We start from the raw sequence: 23,976 nt of genomic DNA on the forward strand, positions 1-23,976 counted from the left end.
TAGAATTTATCCACATCATCTGATTTGAAACAGATGCAGCAATGGTCCCAGATGCACATCACCAGTGGCATTGCCAGCCAAGCCATGACGTCATACCGGGGCTGCTGGGAGGAAAGATGAGGGAAGGATCAGCTCTGCTACATATAGGACTCTATATTAATATTCCCTGCTGCATATTTGCAACCTTCTCTTTGCACTCTTGTGGGACAGTCAAATGAGTAATGTTGCATGTTTGCTGTCTGGATGTTCTCTTCCCAGAGGATTCGACTGTAACGCCAGAAGTAGCCTCTACATGGCGCTATCGACATCCCTCCGAAATCCACTTTTTACTGAGGGAAACGTGTCCGAAATGAATGCGTCCATCTTCCTTACGACACACCTATTTTACTTACGACACACCTATTTTACTTACGGCCAATGGCACGAGACAAATGTCGTAAAAATATGAACGCAAACCGACATGAATGACGACGGTATGTTTTGTTTTTGTTTTTTTTAATAAATCACCCTATAAACACATGCAAGTTCACCACAAGTGAGTGTATAAATTTGCTTTTATCACTCTAACAGTGTCTAATTGAGTTCTTATATCGAGTGGGGACGTCAGACGTTTTATCATGCGCCATCATTTACATCATAGCACATCATTAGCCAACAATAATTATTCTTTCCTCTAGTCTACGCAGACAAAACTGAATAAACTTGTGCCAGTCTGTAGAATCAGCATTATTGTTTGGGCATGTTTTGCTTAAAACACTGCTACAATAGCCTGTTTGGCAGATGTAATAGCTTTTGGAAAGCCAAACTTTCAACAATTATACAGCATCATGACGCATTCATTATAAAATTATGTTTTGTAGTGTAAATATTCTGTCCAGCATATTTATTGTTGGCAAAAAAGCGCAGCACACATACAAATTTTATTTATTTTATTAATACTTATGTCACTGTGAGTAAATTGAAAACTTTGTTTCTGCTCCACAGGATGGACATGAGCTACCGCTTATTCGACCACGAGGTGGCAGCAGTGAGCCAGGTCCGCTCCTCGGTGTGTGTCGACAGAAAATACTGATTAAGCCAATAAATATTCATTTATCACGACCACAATTTTAGGTGACAAGGAACAAGAGATCGCTTAAAACAATTTACAATTACAATACTTCATCTTAAAACGTCTATTTTCACAATAGCTGGACATCACGTTGAAACATGCAAGACAATTTGTTTATTTATTAGTATTTGAAATTAGAAGTCCTTAAGACTCTTACGTCAATGCAAACATAGGATCACAATGTAATTTATGACTATATCAACACCTATAAATACATTAAATACTTGCACTTCAAGCCTTACACTGTTAAAAAATGAAATATGATCACAATTCACAAGCAATTAATGTCTTAGATTTATTTAATCCACACTTGAAAGATAGAAAATCATTATGATTCAAGTATTTCTTTGGGGCTTTTGATTGTAAGCCTCAGTAATAAACCTATATTAAGCCTTTTTTTTCCAGAACTGTAATGGTATTGCATTATTAACTAAATGATATTTAATTCAAAATACCGAGCAGAAAATAGTCAGAATACATTATTTGCCTAGTAATAATGGTATATATTTTATATAGTTTAATTATAACGTCTTTTAAAACATAATGGGAGAATTAGAATACTAATAAGAGAAAGTGAAAAGTGAAGTTTTGGGCATTAACATTTATATTCAAGCACATTATGCAAATGTAATTATTTTTTTTTATAATTTTCAACCGCTGAGTTAGTGCAATAATTAAAAGGGTGTTTCGGATCATCATTAGCAGCCACGGGCTTCAGAAACAAACTCTTTGATCGTTTATATCGAGCGTCTTTAATTGCTTGCAGGACAGCAGTCCCACTGGCCCTAAAGGTTTCCTTCCTCGCATTATACCATTGAGCAAGACATTTACTAAAAAATAGCTCCATATTAGTGCTGCTCAGTGGCCATACATACAGGATTATGGTGGGTGCAGGCAGCTCCCCGGTGTGCAGCACGTATGTGCAGCCTTTCTTCCCTCTTGCTTGGCTCAATTAAAACCGGCAGGCCCGCATTATCGGAGCCGATCAGAGGGCGACGCTGAATTCATGCAGCTGGGCGGATGTTCAGAAAGGTGTTTCTGCCGTTCTCAGGCCCTTCAATGGTGTCCCACAGATTTGTCTGAATGCAAGGGCTTGTCATCCATCCCCTTCGACATAGAGCCGATAACACAGCCCCAGATGGTTGTTTATTGTGGCCTGTGACCCCGAGGTCGTAGGGTCAGCGCCAAGTGAAGAGAGGCCAGTCGTTAAGGACTCCTCCAGGAGTTCCTCTTTCTTCTGAAGGACGCGTGGCTCACTAATTGAGGGTCCACCTCCCAAATTCCCAAGTGCAAGGTCCTTGACACCCCAAAATGACCGCTGGAGAGAGCTGCAGGGGGGGTCATACAGATCTATATATGGACTGTTCACATAGGATTCGTTGAGGGTTTAATAAATTGGAATACGCTGAAAATGACAACAAACACCCTCATGAACACATCTGGAAATATTGCAACGTCAAGATAAAAATCCAAATGACGTTCGCATGAAGCAATCTGTTGTACTTTTGGGGCCGTTGGGAAGCGAGTAATTAAGGAGTAATAACAGGAGAGTGCGGGACGTGGAGAAGTTGAAAAGGCCTGGCGGGCGGGCTGGGAACCTCAGGAGGGAGCGTTCCCCACAACCCTTCACCCCACCGTCGCCCTTCCCTGCTGCACAAACAACCTTTGTGCTGTTGCTCCGCTTCAGATGAATGCGGCGTGTTTTGTGTCTTATGGTTTTCAGCTTCGCAGCACTTGCAGCCATATTCTGAAAGAAAGCAGCTCCTGTTCGCTGAGGTTTCTGCTTAAGCGTGAATATGAGGAAGTCTCGATTTTAGCAAAAATAGAATTTTATATTGGGGTTTTCAGACAAACCAGCCCTCAAAATCTCATCTTCTTATTTAAAACGTTTGCGACCAGAAACCTGTAAAAACCATCCAACAACCGTAGATGCTCTTATCTTATAGTACTCATATTTTATTATTATCTTTGATATTCAGTCAATATCTTCAATTCAAACAATATTGTTTAAGCGTTTGATGCTGAATATCTATTCCCACTTTTCGGTTCTGTTTGTGGTGTTTTTCACCAAATTTTTTTCTAACTTCTGAAAATAAAATTCTGTGGAAATTGAAAACAGAGACACAGAGAATGTGTGTGTTCATCAATCTAGGAAAAAAAAACAAGTTTTACCACAATTATGAAGGATTAACAAAAGACCCCAAAACTTGCTGCTCTTCGGTTTCACAGCCGATAAATCAATAATTTTACCGGTGACAAAATACTTTATAACAGATAAACCTGTTATTACAGTAAAAGCCTTTGTATTACACATCATAGTATCACTTTCATGCACGGCGTGCTGGTCGTGCCGGCGGCGCCGTCTGGAAGAAGTGAGTATATGAGGGATGTGTTATCGCTGTATCAGTTTCTCAGCATGATCAAACGTGTGAGCTGAAGCTTCGCTTTCAGATGAGCTCCACTGATATAATGGCTCCTTTAATCCACGCCAATTAGACCCACAGGGCACCGGGAGTGGCTGCTTTCACACCACTCCGGTTTACACTGGGGGGGGGGACTGATTGACAGGCCTCCGTGTGAAGACAGAGAAACAAAATAGCTTATAACTCCAGCCTTTGGAGGGGGAATATGAAGGGAGCACGAGATGCAGTTCGTAGGGAAGAAAGTGTTCTTCATTCAGAAATTAGTTCTTTATTTGTTTTTCTTGTGGAGATTTAAGCATGAAACACTGGTTGGATTCATAGCAGTATTTACAAGCAGACTTAAGGCAGGGTTGGCAGGTTTATTCCTGCCAGTATCGGCAGAATTAGTTTAAATGTTTATCATACAGTGACTTAAAAAAAAAACCAAACTCTTATTATTATGTATTAGAGAATAGAATAAGTAATATTTACTCTTAAGACAAAACCTTGAGTAATTGTTCAATGTTCTTTGAAGATTTTTGTCTTATTTTAAATCAGATTAGCAAAATATCAGTTCAATTATTAGAAACGCTTTTCTGGTTGTCAGTCGCTGCAGTACCGCAAAGCCCCGTCTGGGGGCGCTGTGAGCTGGGTGGTAAAACCCCTGAGAACAGAGTGTGTGTGTGTGTGTGTGTGTGTGTGTGTGTGTGTGTTCAATCAAAAATAATCAGGATTTAAAGTAGATTAAATCTGAAACGCTAATATTCAAGAAATATTAATGTTTCAAATATTTTATTATGGTTGACAGGTTTGACATTTGTACTTGAGCCACTATACACATACTATATACTATATAGTCTATATAAATTATTCAGAATGTCACACTTACAGCTCATCTCACTACAAACATTCAGTTTGTCATCATCTCCTCTTCCCTAATATGTGTGCACAGTTGCTACCTCCCACCCTATTTTGACTTTTGAACTTTTCAGATTTTTAATCTTTGGCACCTTAAAGTGTTTCACATCCGCCAGTAAAGTCAACATGTCCATCAAAGTGTGTGTCACCTTTAAACAAGCGACGTCCCGACAACATTATAATCACCTCTGTGTGTTTCTTGTGCCGCTCCGCAACATTAACATGTCAAAGGCACGAGTTCTTGTGAACTTATTTGACCTCTGACCTCTCTGTGTCTCGCAGACAACAAACAAGTGCAGCTGGGTCGGAGGGCTCAGGGCTGGTTCTCACCGGTCTTGATTGACTGAGCAGCGTCTGCCCAGAGCCAGAGTGAGTAAACTGACTTGTTTTATCCACAGATGACTTACAGAGACATTTCTCAGTCTTCTCTACGTTTAGTGTGACCATAAATGGACACGCACAATGCAGATTAATGTCCAAAGGCATTAACCCGTTGACCTCTATTCGTGTGTCGTATAACGTTGAATTCATTGGGAAAAAATATGACACTGTTAAATGTGGTGTTCAGGCAGTAGGCAGCATTTTATGGACAGGGATGGGCTAATGTTCTTCATGCTAAAGCTAAAATGGTCGCGTTGGTTATTGTCAACGGTTCCAATCGGACTGTCGAAAAAAATTTCAAATCCATTTATTAACCAGAAAAACACAATCTTCAAAGACCTGAGGGGACTGTGAATCCTTTACATCATTAGCGTCCTTTACTGACACGGCAGTCAGACGTTTCACAGGCCTACGGATCCACGGGGGCCGCCTGACGCCTCACACGATGTCACATACGTGGACACATTCCCAAACGCACTCGCGCGCAGACCTGCAGACTCAGACATGCAAACGACACGGGGGCGCACTTTCTCACAGCTCCGTCCAGACGCGCACGCACGCACGCCCATCGCATCGCAGACAGTTTGAAGGGCCTCATCTCGCCCGCCTTTATTTGCCTGTCTGCTCCTTCTGACCCAGCCTCTTTATACGCCTAATTAAGAAGTCAGACCCTCCAGCGTGCTGTGACATACTCACGGCTGATTCGTAGCCCTGTTTTTGTCCCTGTCTCTTCATCTGGATGGATTGGCTTTATATTGTAGGAGGTATTGTTTCCCCGATGAGTTTGCCACCTTAATGGTCAGCAAGAGTCGAGGGAGGATTCCAAAACTGGTCAATAGCGTCTGAGGCGAGATTGTTTATGTGGGAAGCGAGTGATTGAATGACTGTTGAACCGAGGTTCGGCATTCCAGGGCTCCATCGGAAAGCCTCCACGCTCTGAAGTCAGACGGCATTGTTGTCGTGGTCGTCTGTGCGTGGAAGCCCCCCAAAACTGGACTGAAATAATATTTCCCAGTCCGTCGAGGGCGGACGCCACACTCCGTCGTCCTCCTGTCTGACCTCTGAGCTTCTCATCAAAATGGAGGCCAAGAGGTTAAACTCCAGCAAACCAGCAGGTCAACAACCTCTTTATCCACGCGCACGCACGCACGCACGTCGTGGTTTCTCTGAGCTTTGTGGTCTTTTATTGAAGTTGAAAGTAATTTTCGGGCCAGCAGAGATAATTCCAGAACATTAAAAACACTTGAATCGGACGCTGGGCTCCTAACACATATGTGCATCGCAGAAATTAGCGCTTGAGGCGAACTGTTACTTTTCACACCCGCTCACGCACAAGTCTGTTTTCAGCAATATGTCAGTGAAAGACACTCCATTTAAAAACCGTGGACGTTCCAGCAAGACTTAATGGTATTAGAGGCAAGAGCGGAAGCTCTATAGAAACCAACCAGCAGGAGCTCACAGGTGTCTCATGGGAAATCCCAGAGGCCTGTAGGGACACAGAGCACCAATCAGAGGGATCAAAGGTCAAGTCACTTGTGGATTTAAAGGCCATCGAAGAGTCATCCAGCAACCTCCTACACACAAACACACACACACACCCGTTGGAGGAGCCAATTGTGTGCGGCGAGGTGGTGAATGAGGGAGGAAGTGGCCATTGTCCATGTGCCTTGAGGTCAGATCTCTTCATGTCACGCTTAATTTCTGACCTTTAGTACCTCGCGGACTTCAGTTGATCCAGTGGTGAGAGCTTTGTTTGCTCTCACGCTGTTAACGGGGGCCCGTTCCGTTTGGGTCTGTTACCTGATCTGTAAAATAGGCATTTTTAAAATGCTCAGTTCAAAAACGTGCTTTAAGATCCCGTCCCTTAAACCGAGTTTCACTTCACTCCTGAGTGAATTAAGAAGTATTCTATTTACTGTGAATTTGCTGTTTTTAAACTGTTTTTGAAAGATTTTCCTGTTAGTTTTTGTAATGCACGTTGCTTTCGTGGTGCCGCCCCCTGATGCAGTCTGACACCTGAACACGTTGGACCTGAGGACGGTTTTGAAAAGTCCAGCCATCAGTTTTGACCTGTCCTGTCTGACGTGTTTGGAAGAGCAACAACTGAGCTCATGAAGACATTTCGACTCTGTAGCTCCGTGAGGGTAAAACATCATATGGAACGCATCAAGCTACATTCGAGAATTTGATATTCAACATTGAGTTTAAAACTCAAGTAAAGATGTTTTTTTTCCCTTTTCAGATTTAATATTCTCTTTATTCAAAGAGTGAAACTTTGGCTCTGATGCATTGTGTTTTCTGTGCTTTAAAAGCAACTACGTGAAGGAACCCCCCCCCCCCCCCCTGAAAGCCTTACATTGCAACAACACTTGAGCCAGTTTGTTTAGTTCTGTTCCTGTTCCGTCACTTCCTGAGTGTTTCTTGAACGTTTCCCAGCACTAACAGGTAAACCCAGACTGGAGGAAGTAGATGAATCGGTAATTTGTCTTCATCACGTCATCGCGCAGACGAAGGTTTGCCAGTGAACTTGAACCCAGTTCCCTCACACTGTCTGATTTCACAGTGACCCCCCCCCCCCCCCCCACACACACACACACACACACACACCCCCACCCCAACAGCACCGTGCCTGTCTTTGTGAAGCTGTCTTCCTCGACTTTCCTCATCCCCCGTCTGTCTCCGCAGCCCCTCGCACATTTCTGCCCCATTCTTCACTTCTGGGTCGGGGGGCTCCAATAGACGGCCCACAGGGACGGGCAGCACAGAATGCTAATCAGGCCCTCTGTGGCACTTCCCACGATTTTCCTCCCAGACGTGAGCTTTTGTTTCGTTATTGATTCCATTATCATCAAACAGGTCCCGTAACTTTCCTGCTGTCTGGAGGCTGGTCTGCAGCGCTGCCCTCTGCAGGGCGTACCTGCCGCTTGACCCGCCTCCATTCGCTCGTCGCTTCATTCGCTCATCGCTTCATTCTCTCATTGCTTCATTCTCTCATTGCTTCATTCGCTCATTGCTTCATTCTCTCATTGCTTCATTCGCTCATTGCTTCATTCTCTCATTGCTTCATTCTATCATCGCTTCATTCGCTCATTGCTTCATTCGCTCATTGCTTCATTCCCTGATTGCTTCATTCTCTCATTGCTTTTGGGGCAGACTTTGCCCACATGAGCATAATTCCTGTCTTCCTGCGGTTATCTGTGCACAGAGGCACTTTTATTAGGTTAAAAAACAACAGCCATTTGTCTCATTGACGACCACTATAAAAGGTGTCCGCGTGACTTCATTGTGCTTAATTGTTAAACAAACATGGCAGCTTCATTTTATTCTCAGGCTGAGGACTCCGACTATGATCTAGATCCATACGTTATAGCCATGAGCACTGTATCCTTTCATGAATGTAGCCGTAGTCACAATCTGACACATCCTTGATATTAAAAAAGCTTTACTAGGATGGAAGCAAGGAAGGAAGGATGGAAGCAAGGAAGGAAGGAAGGAAGGGTGTGTCAGATGATACATCATAATATACTCAAAAATGATCGTGAAACTTTTAATCTCTTTGCCATCGTGTCTCAGGAATTCTGCCCTAATATGAAACAAAACAAACCATTTGCCCCTTCTGGCTTTCAGCCCCAGAGAGAACGAGAGAGCGCACGAGCACACGCACGCACGAGCGAAACGGCGAGCTCTCTTCTCGCTCGGATGCGGCAGCTGAATCCGCTGAGCTGCGACAGCTGAGGACCCCCGCCAGAGACCCCGAGAGCACCCAGGTGGGACAGAGACAGACTACAGCGAGTAGCTGGAACCAGTGTGTTATTATCGTGTTATGACTCTGGAATGGCGAGATGCCGTGGCTTTATTGCTCCGGTCCCGTTTAAAACCCACCAAAAATCTGGAAAATGACAGCGCAAAATGCACCTTTAATTTTGTGTTTCCACTATGATACATTTTGGAGGTAGACAGACATCAAATTACGCTGACTTGGCAAATGTTACATCAGGGTTTAAAGGCATTAATGCGTCACAATTATTAAACAAGATGCTTCCTACTATTCCACCTGTTAACATTAGTGTTTAAACATATATAAATGTATCTTCTGTCATTCTTAAAAGGGAACTGGAAATATGTTTTATTGTTAGGTTCCTTTTCAGAAAGTGATTTTCCAAGTTAAAATTGAATAAACCCATTTTCTGGCGCAAACACTCATATAAATTAGTGCTTATTTAGATCTTCACTAACAAACTTTTACATCTGCGCAAAAATCCCCCTCAAATAATCATTGATTCATTTCATCACCACCTAATTTGCTCGGCCGTTTTAAGAAACACTCATTTACAGACAGTTGATCACTCGTAAACAATATTTTTATTGATTTAAAAAACTGCATAGTACAAAGTTGGAGTGCTTTAATAGCACGTTGTGCAAATCCTGCTAATAAGACAGTAATTCATAGTGCAAATATTCACAATCGGAACAAATGAATTCATGTGATGAGACAAATGAAATGTCAAACATAGAATTTAACTCACGAAAACAGCTCGATTCATAAATGACCTGAGCTCGTATTACATAATAGTAACATCACATAAACTGAAAATGTTCCAATAATGTGCAAAGTTAGCAAATCAAATTCCTCTGTAAACAACAAAAACAGCCTTTTTTTTGCATAGATAAAAAGAAATGATGGATTCATGGAATTGCCCCTCCAGCAACAGCAGCTGTGACTTTTGTTGAACAATTCGAACGCTGTCGTCCTCATTTTAGCAACATTTATTCATTCATGTGTCTTGAAGTGCAAAGGTTTTATTTCATACTGAGAATAGTGCCACATAATTATTCACCAATTGTACGAAATATAACAGTGAAGGGTTCAAGTTTCCCAAACTGTTTTGAAATTGCACCAAAAAAAAAACCCAATCACATTATTTTGAAACTAACTAAAAAGCAGAAAAAGCTGAAAAAAATTATCTACGATAATTAAGGTGGATTAAAACCATTAGAGCTAAATCATCTAACCCTTCTATCACATCTATGACTTGTGTCAGTGTAAATGAAGAAAGTGTGTGTGTGTGTGTGTGTGTGTGTGTGTGTGTGTGTGTGTGTGTGTGTGTGTTCTGGAGAAGCAAAATAAGCTTCAGAGCTACAGAAAAATGCAGCATCTGTGTTGAACAGTTCCCAACTATTAAAGACACAAACTAACTTCTACATTTAATGCCCAGAGTTCCAAAAAAGTCCAAATTTGGTTCTTCTGGCCTGGATGATGCGTGCGTCCGCCATTCGTGGCTGTTTCCACTCCGTGCGCTCTCAGCTTGTTGGCGAAGGCTACATTTCCACCATTACATTTCTGGTCAACAGTGTTTCACACTAAGCGCAGCCAAAATTGAAGTTTTCCCCGAGTCCAGAACGTCAGCCCTACAAACACACACACACACACACACACACACACAAAAGGAGAGGAGGAGACGTTAACATCATACAAAATCATGTGCATGCAAGCTAACTCCGTCATCGTCCCACTCCAGTTATTGGCTTAATTTCTCAGCAAAATGTGCAACAGACTGTGCATTTATTGTTCATGTGGGACTGGCAACAACAAAAAGAGGCTTTGTTGATCCCAGGAGACCATGTGCTCTGTATTTTACTCTCCCCGGTTCTTGTAGAAGCTCCTAAAAGTGTTGTGTGTGCAGCTTGATTTTAAATAATCACGCATTCCCTTTCAAACGGCCTCCATCGTCGTCTTTTTATTTGTACCGTGAGCTCACAATAACTGCCTGAGCGGCATATTTCTGTGTCAGAAACACACGTCACATACAAACACACAAGCCCGACAGATGAGGGGAAAATATGCCCCCCAGCAACAACAAAAAAGCTTCAACTTCAAAACAAATGATATTTGCCAGTCTAGACACAAGCTGCTCCTCAACGTCACACCTCCTTCTCTTCCTCCTCTCCCCCCCAACCCCCCCCACCCCCCCCACCGGCATCATTGTCTGAGCCTCCAAAGTGTTTTTCCCACGCTTTTTTCCCCTCCGTCCTGTTTGCAGGAAGGCGGCGGGAGGAGGAGGAGGAGGAGGTGGCGGTAGTGTTGATGGAGGGTGTTGAGGGAAAGAGGGAGGTGGGTTTTGGGGTAAGAACTGATGAGGTCTCCATGGCAACCCCACATTGTCATGGCCCTGATTGGACTATGCAGTGGCTAATTATTCGCGCATATGCTTAAAAAAAAAAAAAAACAATCAAGCAGGACGTATTGAAATGCAGAGCCAGGCATTGCACGCTGCACGATTACCATACGAGCCCGATGGGGCTCCTGAAGAAAGGGAGCTCCGTGTAGAACTTAGGACATTAATAACTCGGAGCGTAGCCGCGTATCTTTAGCATATCGTGGCGCGTCTTTAAGATCTGAGTGGTATTTTTTCCGAGGGAACTGCTGTCACGCTGTATATTTTCTCTGTACACTTATTGTGTGGGATTAATGTTTAATGCGTGCGTAAATTCTCGTCCCCAACTTTTCATTGAGCTGCTGGAAAAGCAAAAGCACCAGAGCAGCATGTTAATGGCAGGACAGCCAGCAGTGACGTGACAGTCAAAGTGTGTGTGTGTGTGTGTGTGTGTGTGTGTGTGTGTGTGTGTGTGTGTGTGTGTGTGTGTGTGTGTGTGTGTGTGTGTAATAAGGACGGAGGGTCCACTGTGTGAAAGAGGGTAGGGGTCTGTGTGTGTGTGTGTGTGAGGGGGAGGTGGTGGTGGTGGTGGGGGGTTACATTAACAATGGCCCCCATTGTTTACCAATCTCCCTCTTCCATTAATCAGGACGATCCGGGTCTAATTGGAGTTTTGGTTAAGCTGGTCTCCAGACCTCCGTTCCCTCCACTGGCCTAAATAATGGCGTTACGCCACAAGTGCCGCCACACATTGGCGAGGACAATGTGCCGCTTGTCTGAGGGCCCGGGATAGGATCCCCACCCTCTTCTCTTCCCCTCCTTTCTTAGGACCCCCCTGCACCCCCAAAATAAACCTCACACAGAAACACAAAGAGGACCTCTCACTATTGAGATCTCACTGTCGCAGGCTCCCCTCCTCGTCTGTCTGCCCCCTCTTATTCTTCATCCCTCCTGCCTTTCCCAGTCGTCCTCTTACTCCAGTATCACCTCCCTGAACTCAAAGGTGGGTCTATTTCTGCTGGTGTAGGTGCGGGTTAAAAATGAGCCCCGGCACCCTGCTGGTTTAACATTAAACAACCGCATTGTTACGTATAAACCAGCAAAATCAGGCAAACTAAGACATTGTGCATCCCTCTTAAAATACCAGTTACATTTTCACATAGTGATGTCGGTTGGGGGGGGGGCAGAGTTAAATCAAACCACAAAGGTCTTGTTAAAACCTACAAAAGTGACTGTTTGAATTAATGTCACTTCCAATTAAATCAGACATATTTGAATGTTTATGATGCCTTGTGAAATAGATTCAAACAGCGGCAACGTCTTCGTACACAAGCTGAATAGGAACTGCGTTGCCATAAGAATTAGTAGACAACAAGCAGAGATTTATGAGGACCAGTATGTTGCTAATTACGTCTCTCGTGGGTGTGAAGCAACATGCAGGTGTGTATTTTCTCCCCTCATCATCGAACGAAGCTGTCGCTAGCCGCCTGCGGCTCCACGCGCGCAGTCGATAGCGCCGCGTCTCGTCGTTGAACAGCATCGGCGTACCCTGGTTAGCATCCCAGACACCCAAGTGGTGCAGAAACTTTTCAGAAGATGCGCGGGAATCCACAAAATGGTGGATTCCTTGCAGACGAAGGGTGCAGCGAAAGCGACGCTCGTTCGCAGCTGCCCTGAAAAATGCCAGCTCGGCGCTCGCAACGAGCCCGCGGTTTCCTCCTATCTCGTCCTTCGCCGCACGTCTCATGGGGCAATCTGTTCAATTAACACACCGGCAGTAATTAACACTGTCTTAAGGCGACCAATGGCATGGAAACGGTCGGGGGGGGCGGGGCAACGCGAAGTGGGGAAGGTTGGAGCTCTGGCTGTCCTCACTCCCCTGTTTCAGCTGCCATTTTGTGCCAGTCATAACACCTAAGATGGTGGCAGGACTGTGACTTGTCATGTGGGGAGGAGGACAAACTGGCACGGGAGGGGTCGGGGAAGAGGAGGATTATGGGATTGAAGAGGGAGTCTCTCATTTTCCATCTTCTAGTGGGTATGTTGCTGAACATTAAGAAAGAGGCTTGATCTGATTGCTGCCCCACATGCACCACACGCAGGAGGAATTCTCCCTCACAAAGAGCTACACAAACCCATACGTGACCGAGGGGGCGAACAAAGTGTTAACGGTGTGGGTGCAGAACGGAACACCCTGCGAGGGCTTGTTTGTGTAAAAAAAAACGTAATTTACATGTGCTTAATGTATGCTGTGCACATAGAGGCACACATGTGCCCGTGCGTGGTCTCTCTCTCTCTCACACACACACACACACACACACACGTGCAAACAACGCACAGCCGTTCTCATGGTATGGTCTGCCCCTAAGCATGCAAATGACATTCATTATGCAAATGCATACAAATCAGAACCGACCATCTGAGAATCCAGGCTGGGAAGGGAAAAAAAAGATTAAATGAGCAAAAGAACGATGACCCGTGGAGGGAAATGTGCGGTTTGGGACGAGGACAGTGAGACGCAAAGTTGCAAAAACACCGGCGTAAACATGTGGTCGAGGGAGAAATGGTAGCTAAGATGAAAGAGTTTTAAAATGTGAAAGAAGTATAACACAGTTATGTAAATTCTAGTGTTAATTGGCTGTTTGAGATGAGTTTTTTTCCACAGTTTGCTCTGAAAAAGTGAAAAATGCATCAAAGGCAGCGGCAGAGAGGACGCGCTCTCAGCGACAGCAAAGCGCTGCTAATTACTGCTGCTAATAATTGATTTAAAGTCGGCATCTCTTTAAAATGTATGTAGAAATTAGCGTGCACTGTTACAGGAGCAGTTTTATTCAAGAATTATGCCTTAACAATCGAACAGTTACTCAAAATGTTCCTCAGCCGATGTGTTGGGTTCTTTAAATTGTGTTTTCCAAGATCGGATCCGCTAAAAACCTTTCGTTTTTCTATTGGCCAGCGACTATATAGGAGAGCAGAGATTGAGAATAATGTCGAAAAAGTACTAATTAACAGTAATTCTATAGATTAACGTTGAGTGTCTGGGCTTTGAAAAGACACATGATGATGTTCGTTAATATCACATAGGCTCACGTAACAAGGTCATAAGAGTGTTCCTGGTATATAATTAAAGCACAATTAAACTTTGGAACGCGTTAGAAAAGTCCCCGTACTGATTACTGCTTCTATCAGCCACTTCAGGTTCAAATCTGCAGGGTATCATTTGGGCTAAAAGGCTCCTGCACTGAACCATGTGCCACATTTCTAAGGGCGAATAAAAGATTCTGCAGATCACTGGGCTGATTTTGCTGTTTTTAAGTATTTTAACCACGACAGAAGTCTGATTTAACTGCATTTTCTCCTTGAAGCAGCTCCCGCACAAAAACAGCTCCATACCTTTATTAATCAGCTGGTCTCGTCCTCCCAGAGGTGGCTGGCCTCTCTTCCTCCGTGCAGACATGTAATGGGATTCTTGTTACTTTCGGTTATCTAGCTTTATGAAGATTGTACGTCACTCATACAGCTAGATAACCAAAGATAACAGACAACCCCTCTGGCCTGCAAACACAGCTCTCCTCCAGCAACACACACTCATTCCAGCACACCTATCAGGGCCAGACAACCAGAGAAAGCTGCTTAAACAGTGAATTGGCCAAAACAAAGATAATTGTGCTCTGCAGCTATTTGAGAGGTAAAGGTGACGGCGGCGCCGGTCATAAATCTGGAGTTAATGCTGATGATTTATCACGTGGCGTTAAAAATCCCTCGGTGCAATGAGATGAAAAGGCATGACTAAAGATTTGCCAGGGATGCTGCTGGGAGAACATTTTCTAAGCTATTAAGTGTTTACGTAGAAGACTGAAATGTGCTTGAGCTCTATAGAAAAACAAACATTATGGCTGTTCAGTCGACTGAAGACGGGAAAGATCTTTATGAGGGACGTCAAAGTGGGGATAAATAGCACTGAGGGGAATAATGTACACACTAGAGTTGTAAATAAAATATTATAGCACAATGCGAAGGACGTCTTTGACAAGAGGAGACCTATAAAGATGTTGAGAACGTTAAATTATCCCCTTATTTTTAAGTAGCTCTACATCGGAGCGATTGTTAAATGAATATTTATTTTAACCTGCATTAATCCCATTTTATCACATCTTTAACGTGAATGAAAATGATTTTTGTGTAACAGTCAGAACTCAGAGGGAAGAGTGTGTAACATTAGTAATATATTTCTGAATAACTGAGTCCTTTAATTGATGCGCTGCCGAAGGTCTTTAGACTTTAATGCATTTATTTAAGATATATGGTTGGCATCAGCTTATTATATTGAGTCCATTTACATTTCACCCTGTTCGTTGTGTGTGCCTGCGTGTGCGTGTGTGTGTTTGTGCGCGCGCGTGTTTTCGTTTTCTATCTTCTCCCTCTAAAAAGCCACAATGGTGATTAGGAGGAGCGTGACGTCACCAGCATTGCTGGATTTCAATTAGTGCGCTAGAAGCCAAGTGTGAAGCCTAATTAAGGCACAAACACATCCAGGCGTGCACGAACGCCATTATGGAGAGAATGTTCTCTCTCTCTATTTTTCCACCGTGAAAAGAGGCCGAAGATTCCAAACAGAACACGAACACGCAGATAAAGGTGCGGGGCTGAGGTGCGTTTACGGTCTTTCTCTCTCTACGTTTTTTTTTATATCACATAATTATGTTTTTTTTTCCTTTTAGCAGGTCTCCAGGTTAAGAATTTTAAATAACATTACACCCAAACATCCATTAATACGGACCTACAGTCGTAATAAATAATTATTGCATCGACGGTTTATCTCGCGTGGATTCCAGTTGTTCCACAAATCTGATAATTGTCATCATGATTCAAGTTTTCTTTGTTCTTTTAAATCTTTGTAATCGCGCATTCAGAGCTCCTTTCTAATTATGAGCTCTTTTAATTGCCAGTAAAGCTCGTAAATGTTGGGGCGCAGGGCCCAAAAGGCGACTCGAGGTGGCGGCTAAAGGCAGAATCACAAGAAAAGTTAGTGCGCGTCCAGGACGCCGCTGACCCTCCGGTGCATGTGGGGTTTTGCTACTTTGTTGTTCATGGTGAGTTACTGCTGCGATACAAGAGAAATGTTCGACTGTAATAGATTGTCAGGAACATAAAAGGCTGCGGAAAATGCTGCAAAATGTGAGCGGAACAGTGGCCTCCGCAAAAAGGGATCCAGAAAGGATTTAAAATGATTTCCAGGAGTAATCAATTAGTTCCACGCTGCGTGCTGCTGCCTCTGTGTGTGTGTGTGTGTGTGTGTGTGTGGTGTGTGTGTGTGTGTGTGTGTGTGTGTAAAATATGGACTTTTGATTTTCTTGCTTCACATATTAGCAGATGACTAAAGCAGAGATGAGTGTTTCTAATTACCTGGAAATTGGAGGAAACCTTCTTCGCGTCTGCTGCTTTCAGGTGCCTGCAAGTAAAACGTAAATGTGTGATACACACGTAAGTCTGAGGAGAAGATCTCGCTGAGGAGAAGATCTCGCTGAGGAGAAGATCTCGCTGAGGAGATCTCCGAAAGACCGCTCTCCTCCCTCGCTCTCGCCGGAATCCCGTGAAGGTTTTAGGGGGTGGAAATCTGCCCGTTGTGGGTCACTGAAACGGGGGTAACATGTGTCGCTCAGCAGGCTGCTTCGGCACCTGCAGAGACGCTGCAGAGACGCGCAACGGCCGCACGGGAGATTGTGGTTCCACGCACCCCCGCGTGGGTTTCATGTGGGTTTTGTGATAAAGGTCAGTTTGGATCTTCTGGCGGGTTCGCGTGTTTTATTTCAGGTGCAGAACACATGATTAAAACCCGCCTCGTCCATTCGCCCGGAGAGCTTATCCCGCCTTGCGTCACCTGGCCTATAAACCCCGCAACTGATGCAGTTCAGGGCCTCGGCGATGAAGCAAAAAATAGACTTTATAATCCCAGCAGGAGTTTAAAAAACCTGTGCTCCGACCGTGGCCAGTTGTAACAGCGAATCATCTCCTCTTCGGAGGCAGTTTGACGCAGCCAGTGTGCGTTACGCGCAGGTTGAAGCGCTCAATGGGACGCTGAATTGCGAGGGATGTGACATGTATGGGAGGGAGGTATGATTCCCCACTCATGGAGATTAAGCAGGCCTTATGTAAGAGCTCCACAATGGTGTAATCCAAGTCTGCCGCACGCCGCTACAATAATCATCTCTGCTTTTGCGTTTCTCCTCTGCCCGCTGCTTTCAGGCGTAATCTCTCCCCAAACACAACAACGTTGTCAAAGCCTTTTCCGTTCTACAATGGGCTTTAACTCGCTCCATAATTTGTGAATTACACAGAAGTGGCGCAAATGGGAACGCATCACTGCTTCGAATCAACACGTCTAACAAATGGATTCATTAGAAAATCCTCGTTTTGCCCCCAGCAAATTTGGAGAAAAGTAATCAGACGACCTTTTAAAGAAGTCCAGACGTTACTAGACTGGACGGCTCGACTCAGTGCTGGTGAGGATGAAGCCGAACTCACCTGGATGTTGGCACCGATGATCTGGTGCCAAACAAAAGTGTTTGCAGTCACATGTGACGCGACACGTTTGTGCTGCTCAGATGCTGCTCGGCCACATCAGAAGATGCTACTGACGCGCGCCTCTACAACAGCCCCTAAACTGTCCCCGGAACAGCCCGCATCCAAATAGAACGAGCAAAGGTTTCGTCTGTGCTCGTCCTGCGCTCACAATGGGGTTAAAGCCGTGTGCGTTCCAGCCCCAACGCACCAAGTCTCGCCCCCCATCGCCGCGCCGCTTTTGGGGGGATTCTTGGTTGAACTCGGACTGAGATGGACAACAAGTCACGATCCACAACACGCGTCTTACTTGTTTTCTCCTCGGATGCGGCGGGATGGATCGCGCCGGGCTCGGCGGTGCTCCTGGAAAGCTGCGGTCCCTCCGGACGTGCGGCACGCGTAGAGCCAAATGAGCGCGTTCATGAGCGGCGTGCCGAGCTTTGTGGCGACGGCGCATCGTGACGTCCCCGCGGCCTCGTCCATTCTCAGAAACCGAACGGGTTCTCTCGTTTCGTTCCAAATGTGGCGCCGCATGGCTGCCATCCACATCCCCAGCCCCCGTCCCCCCCTCCCCGCACTGGACAGTTGGGGCTGCCCGCCCGGGCCGCTACATCTTGACCACCGTTTGTCCGCGAACAACTCTTTCCTCCCGAATTATATGCCGTCCAAGACCCACCCCCCAAACGAGCCAGTGAGGTAAGGCAGTTCCCACCCCCCGAGATTTTTGATATTATGCAAGAAAGCCGATGTAATTGAAATAATATGGACGCCGCTCTCACGCCCCCCAACAGACGCACGCAGAAGTGCACGCGCGGCGCGACGCTACCAGAGACAATTAAACATGTGGAATCTGTCTGGTTCACATGCCGGACCTGTTCTCATGGCATCGCCCACAACAAGGACCGTCTCCACTCCTGAGATTAAGCCCCAAAGTGTTGTTTTATAAATTAGGAACACAATCTGGTGTTCCAGGTCACCCACCACGTCTCTATTTCCAGGGAAAATGTGAGCTTTGAGATCTTTATGCCACATTTTTAAAGTTAGTAGGTTGACGTGGGGATGTGTGTTCATGTACGGTGCGGGTTTTAAGCGCGGGCGCCACATAGGCCCACGTTTCAGATGATTCAATATGGAGAAGTCGCCTCTTTGTACGTGGCTTCTCACCCGGAATCGACGTATCTCAAAGATGTTGGTGTCTGCAGCTGAAAGCTGGATGGAGACAGACTGGAGAGGCACTCCGGCTTGGCTAATTATCATGATAATCGCAGCAGGAATCTTTAGAGTCACGAAAAGACGAATCCTCTCAAACGCTATTGAATAAGGTCTCCGCCTGTCTTCAGGCCCCTGAGTATGCCCAGACATGTTCATCATTTGCATGAAATTAAATCAAGCCAGCCACGTTGATCTGTCTAGAACACAGAGCAGAAATTCCTGCACACACAGCCCGGCATCTGTTTAAGAGGAACGGCTCTACGGGGGCTGTCAATCATCCGGACAGACTGGACATTTATGTACAATAATATATATTCTATTCTCCTCATACCCGCCACTACAGCTACTGTATATTAGCGCCTCCACCACCTGACAATGGAAACCACAGAGGTTTACTGGGCAGCTGCCAGCGCTTTACGTGAGTTGTGTGAAACGTCCTAACGAGAGATATTCACATGGCCTTTTCGGGCACTTTGTCCTGTTTTACAACAAACGCTCCAGAGTGGTTGGGATGGTTGTTGTGTCGGGGGCACGGCGTCATCCTGACGGGCCGAGCTGGTCCCAGTAGGCCTGACTGGCCTCCCACTGGAGGCCTGTTGGAGGCCTTCTGCTTCCCTCTTTATGTAATAGATCACCACAGTGTCCATGAAAGTGTTCACCGAACAGCAATATATAAGCTCAAAGGACGATGATGTTGTCTGTGTTGCCGTGGTAACGATAACAGAATCCAACATGTGTTCCCATATAACTGCCCCCCCCAAGTGATGCACTTGTTATTCCACTACATTTACTGGCCAAAGTCAAAGCAGCCATGCAAAATAATGGCTTTTGGCCCTGTTAGTTATCGTCACGTCGCTCAGGCCGTGAGAACAGACGCTCTCATGGCTGCCGGGTCACACTCTGTCTCCCTGCGTCCTGCAGCGGTAAAGCACCCAAACCGTCCCTCCATTGTTTTACCAGAGCCGGCCCAGACGTCACGCCGGCTTCGCTGAGCGCCGAGGCAGCAAACCCCTCGGAACACGCAGCCCAGTGGTCATCTGCTGCGCTGTGAAGGTACAGTGAGGGTTTTGGTGTCAGTGCTGATATTAGAGCTGGGAGGTGTCCAGCACGTGGCCGCCACCTCGACATCACACCAGTGTTCAAACTCACAGTGTCTGATTTGAATAGGAGCTTAATGAGACGCCGTGGTGTATCAGAAATGAAGCCCCCGGCGCCTTTATCAGGCCAAGGAATTCAATAATGCTCATCAATCGGAATAGAGTGTTTTTATATTCAAATAAGGTGCTAAATAGCTGTGAAATCCAGGAGATAATGGTGACGTGTCCTCTGAGCTCCGGCTGTCTCCAGCAGCTCTGACAAACTTCCCAGAAGCTCTTTAACATGATGGTGGAGGAATCTTTGGTGGGAGGAATCCAAATAAAAGCAGAAACGCGTCTATTTCCACAAACGGGAGAAGATACGTCTGTTGTTTTCAACGAACCATCGCGCTGAAGGGAAATGAAATCATTTCCTTCTTTCTCCATCTGAACAAGACTGGAAACATTATCCAGCAGATTCTTGGTTTGTAATAAGGATTGGAACATCTTGAGGTCTGTACAGGCCACACGGACAATAAATGCATTATAGTGCTTTACTAAAGAAATTAAAATTAAAAAAAACATTTTGGCAGGCATTTTTACAAATAATACAGTTTTTATATGTCAAAGGTGACATTAATTAACAAAAATATGAAATGCTTTGGTGTGATGGAAACACTAAGTTAACATGTGAAACGTCATTTATGACATTTAAATTTTTTGCTAAAGAGAATAATTTGTCAGAATGTGTGAGATTCACCCTTTTTATGTTATAGGTCTTATTTAATAGCTACAGAGTTTTACTACAGCCTGATTTCAGGTCTGACACAAATTTGATAACAGAAAATAACCAAAAATAAAATTCAAATATAGATAATTGACTAAATGAGCTAAAGAGGACATTTATAATGATTTCTGGAAAAAACCCAATGACTTTGAACGTGATCGGTTTATATCCTGATGTATATTCACTGTATACCAAGAAACACATTAAACCATGTTGAAACCATCTATCACGTTATTTTTGAAACGGAAAATTCGTTTTTCTGGACACTTTGCGTTTGAAAAAGTCAATTAAGTATAAACTCTTCAGCAAAATATGTTACTTTTTTAAAATATCCACGTTTTTCCTCTGAAAAAATAAATTCTTTCATCAACTTGTTTGACTTTCGCTTTTATCTGACTTTCATTCTGCAGTTTTATGTCTTTGATCCTGACGCTGATTGTCTGACGGAAAAGACATAAAAGGGGGAATAAAGAAAAGATACATCTTTCAACTTTTTCCTTTCAATAAATTGATTACTCGGTTTCACCTGATAAATTCTATATGTCTGATTAAATAAGTGTTTCGCCCTGACGCAAAATACGAAATATTCAATGTTCAGAGAAGTTTTTCTATTTTAAATGGAAAAGACCTTTGCGTTTTGGAAATTGTTTCCTCTCAGGAGGGTTTCAGATTGTGGTAAGATTATCACAAATTAACACAGATTCACCCAACTCGGGTGTAAATTTACCCGAGGAAAATAAAGCCGAATGTCGGAAATATGTTTGAGGATTGCGGTGAGCCCGTTCTTGTTTGCTGAACCTGCACTGAAGTGAAGAGCTGTTGGTTCATTGAGGAATTTAATACTCGTGAGTGACATTCTGTTAGTTCACAGCTAAAAAGACTGAAGTGACTAACAGACTAAACAATTAAATTCCTTTAATATTCTGTCGCATGGTCCCAGTTGACATATTTGCAGGTCAAATGACAGGAAATCAGGGGCGGTTGACCGCATTTGTAATGCTGAAATTAAATTTGAAATAATCTGTGGTAATCCTTATTATTACATATATTTGTGTCAATAATGGGTGGATTAAACATCGTTTAATATCTACAAATAAAAACACCTCTCAGAATCTCCTCTCTTCTGCTGCCATCTTGTGGTCATTTCGTGCACTGCAGCCACGAACATCCCATTATTGAGTTTGAGCTCTCTGCTGCCCCATGTGGTCAAACCTCAGCAGCGACACAAATCATGATAAACAAGGCCATGTGTTCTAATTTTTTTAATTACTTTGTGTTGTACAATCTTCCTAATCACACTATGATTTGTTTATTTTAGAAAATTTAGGAGTTAAGATAGTGCTTCACAGAACGATATCGAAGATAAAAAAGATGCACTTAAGTAGGTGGGTTTGCCTCTGGGGACATTGATTATAATGTTGTTATTAATTCATGAATGACCAAAACAGCTAAATCACATTTAACCGTGGCCTTAATGGGGCCATATAATTCTGACCAGTTAAAAACAGAGTGAATCTGCCAATCAACTTGACTTGACAGATGTATCAAATTTTCTTCTATTTATTGTAGAACAACATCATCAAGCACCACTGCTAGAAAAGACTGTGATAAAATCACTGCAGCAGCCATATAAGAGTAAAAGACAACTGAGTGGAGTGTGTGTGGGAGGCAGTGTGGAGTGTGTGTGTAGGCAGCAGAGAGGGGTAGACCTGCGTGAAGAGCGCTTTGTTCCGACCATCAGAACGCTGCTGTCCAGGGATGCAGATGAGGCGCGGTGACCCCTCAGCTTTGTTGCTTTGGCCTCTGTTCCCAGTCACACATGACCAGGATGACTGATTTGATTGCATTTATTCTGCATGACTCAAACTGAAGTATATCTGAGGACAGTTATGAAATTAAGTCAAGGGTTATGCTCAGGTTTTTAACATTTAAAACCCCTCGAAAGGAGCTCCCATTGTGGCCAGTCGATAGTCCAGCATCACCCACACAAAGTAGGGATAACCACTTCCATTGCCTTTGAAGCAAACTAACCCTAACCCTCACATGTGAAAAAGGACGTCACACAACACAATGCATTCAAAAACTGCTGGTTGTGCATCTGTCCAAGGTACAGTCCTTGTTGAGTGATTTAGAAATAATGCACTTCAGCATTCTTAAGTGTGTGGGGGCACTTTCTCCACAGATCGCTGGCAAACATAATAAGCAGGTCGTGAATAATGGCAGTAAATAAAATGAAGCATTTCAAGCAGCAGGAGAAAATTCTTTAAAGAAAGAAAATTGATGTTTTGAACAGCAGTCTAATTATCTGACAAGTGACAAAGCAAATCTCAATGGATATTCTGAATAAGACAAAAGTTATCATTTATCCTCTTAAATGGAGTTTGAAACATCAATGTTAAACAGAAACAGAAACGTGATGAGATGCTGTTGTGTGTGTTGCAGTGCCAGATTTTAAATTTTAGTTACGTAATGGCAGGTTTTGTTAAAAAAAAAAAAAAAACTGCTTTAAAAAAGGAACAATGACTGAGCTGTTCAGAGAAAGTCTGAGGCTTTTTTTCCAGCTAGTTTGCAACAATTTCTCACTTCTCCTTTAAACAGAGCAACAATTCAATGAACCCAGATCAGCTTTTTCTAAAAAAACCAGAGATCAGGTCACGCCTTTATTGCCGTTCTCTCATTTCTCTCGTGTAATTTAACGTTATTTCAAACATGAGTTTGGATCTTTTCACAGTGCGTGCAGCACAGAAGTCACATTAATCCCTGTTGTGGTAGAATTGACGCACTTGTGATTCCAGCCCCTTTCAAAAACAGCTTTTAAACGGCAGTCTTGATATCGGCTGTTACCAATCATCCTGTTTACTTGGGGAATGTTTGGAACAGGTGTTTTTGAGCATTCCGCAGCTTTTGGACCATTGTGGTCTTTTTTTCCCCCAACATCTGCTGTTGGCATCAGAACATGCATGAATTTTCACAAAGTAAACAAAATCAATGTGGATGACATTATGTCAAAATTGCTCCGGTATCCCCACAGTTTTCAACCCAGAGGTTCGCTTTCCATCCCGGGGACTCTCCTCCCAGAAGGGTTTTATTCTTTATTCTTCTTTTGCCCTCTGATGTGCCCTCCGCTCTCTGTGTTTCATTTCATTTGACGGCCTCTGAGCGCTATTGTGCAACAGACGTTTCTAAGAATGTCTTGACCAACTTAATTGAGACGACAAAATTTTGCGAAATTCTCCTGGTTTTCTTCTGTGAAGCCGAGCATCGGTACCACCTCACCGTCTATCCATTTGGAAGCTGGCGGGTTTAACTTTAACCAATGAAGGCCACTTTTCTTACCGAGTTCCTCCTCCAACTTTTCCATTTAAGGCATTTT

General features: G+C 44.0%; 3 long non-coding RNA genes across 3 annotated transcripts; 2 read left to right on the forward strand and 1 right to left on the reverse strand.

Moving 5' to 3' along the window:
* Nucleotides 1–419: 419 nt before the first annotated feature.
* LOC130518635 (uncharacterized) lies at nt 420–9,314 on the forward strand. Its single transcript, XR_008948103.1, has 4 exons — nt 420–473; nt 985–1,048; nt 4,714–4,800; nt 8,440–9,314. It is a non-coding gene; the product is annotated as an uncharacterized LOC130518635 (long non-coding RNA).
* Nucleotides 9,152–18,149, reverse strand: LOC130518632 (uncharacterized). The gene is made up of 4 exons (XR_008948081.1): nt 17,839–18,149; nt 16,374–16,419; nt 14,361–14,569; nt 9,152–10,221 (listed from the first exon to the last, which is right to left on the reverse strand). It is a non-coding gene; the product is annotated as an uncharacterized LOC130518632 (long non-coding RNA).
* Nucleotides 15,464–16,575, forward strand: LOC130518639 (uncharacterized). Its single transcript, XR_008948109.1, has 3 exons — nt 15,464–15,618; nt 15,917–16,060; nt 16,416–16,575. It is a non-coding gene; the product is annotated as an uncharacterized LOC130518639 (long non-coding RNA).
* Nucleotides 18,150–23,976: the final 5,827 nt, after the last annotated feature.

Source organism: Takifugu flavidus, chromosome 21 (assembly GCF_003711565.1).
Source record: "Takifugu flavidus isolate HTHZ2018 chromosome 21, ASM371156v2, whole genome shotgun sequence".
In the NCBI taxonomy this organism is placed as follows: domain Eukaryota; kingdom Metazoa; phylum Chordata; class Actinopteri; order Tetraodontiformes; family Tetraodontidae; genus Takifugu; species Takifugu flavidus.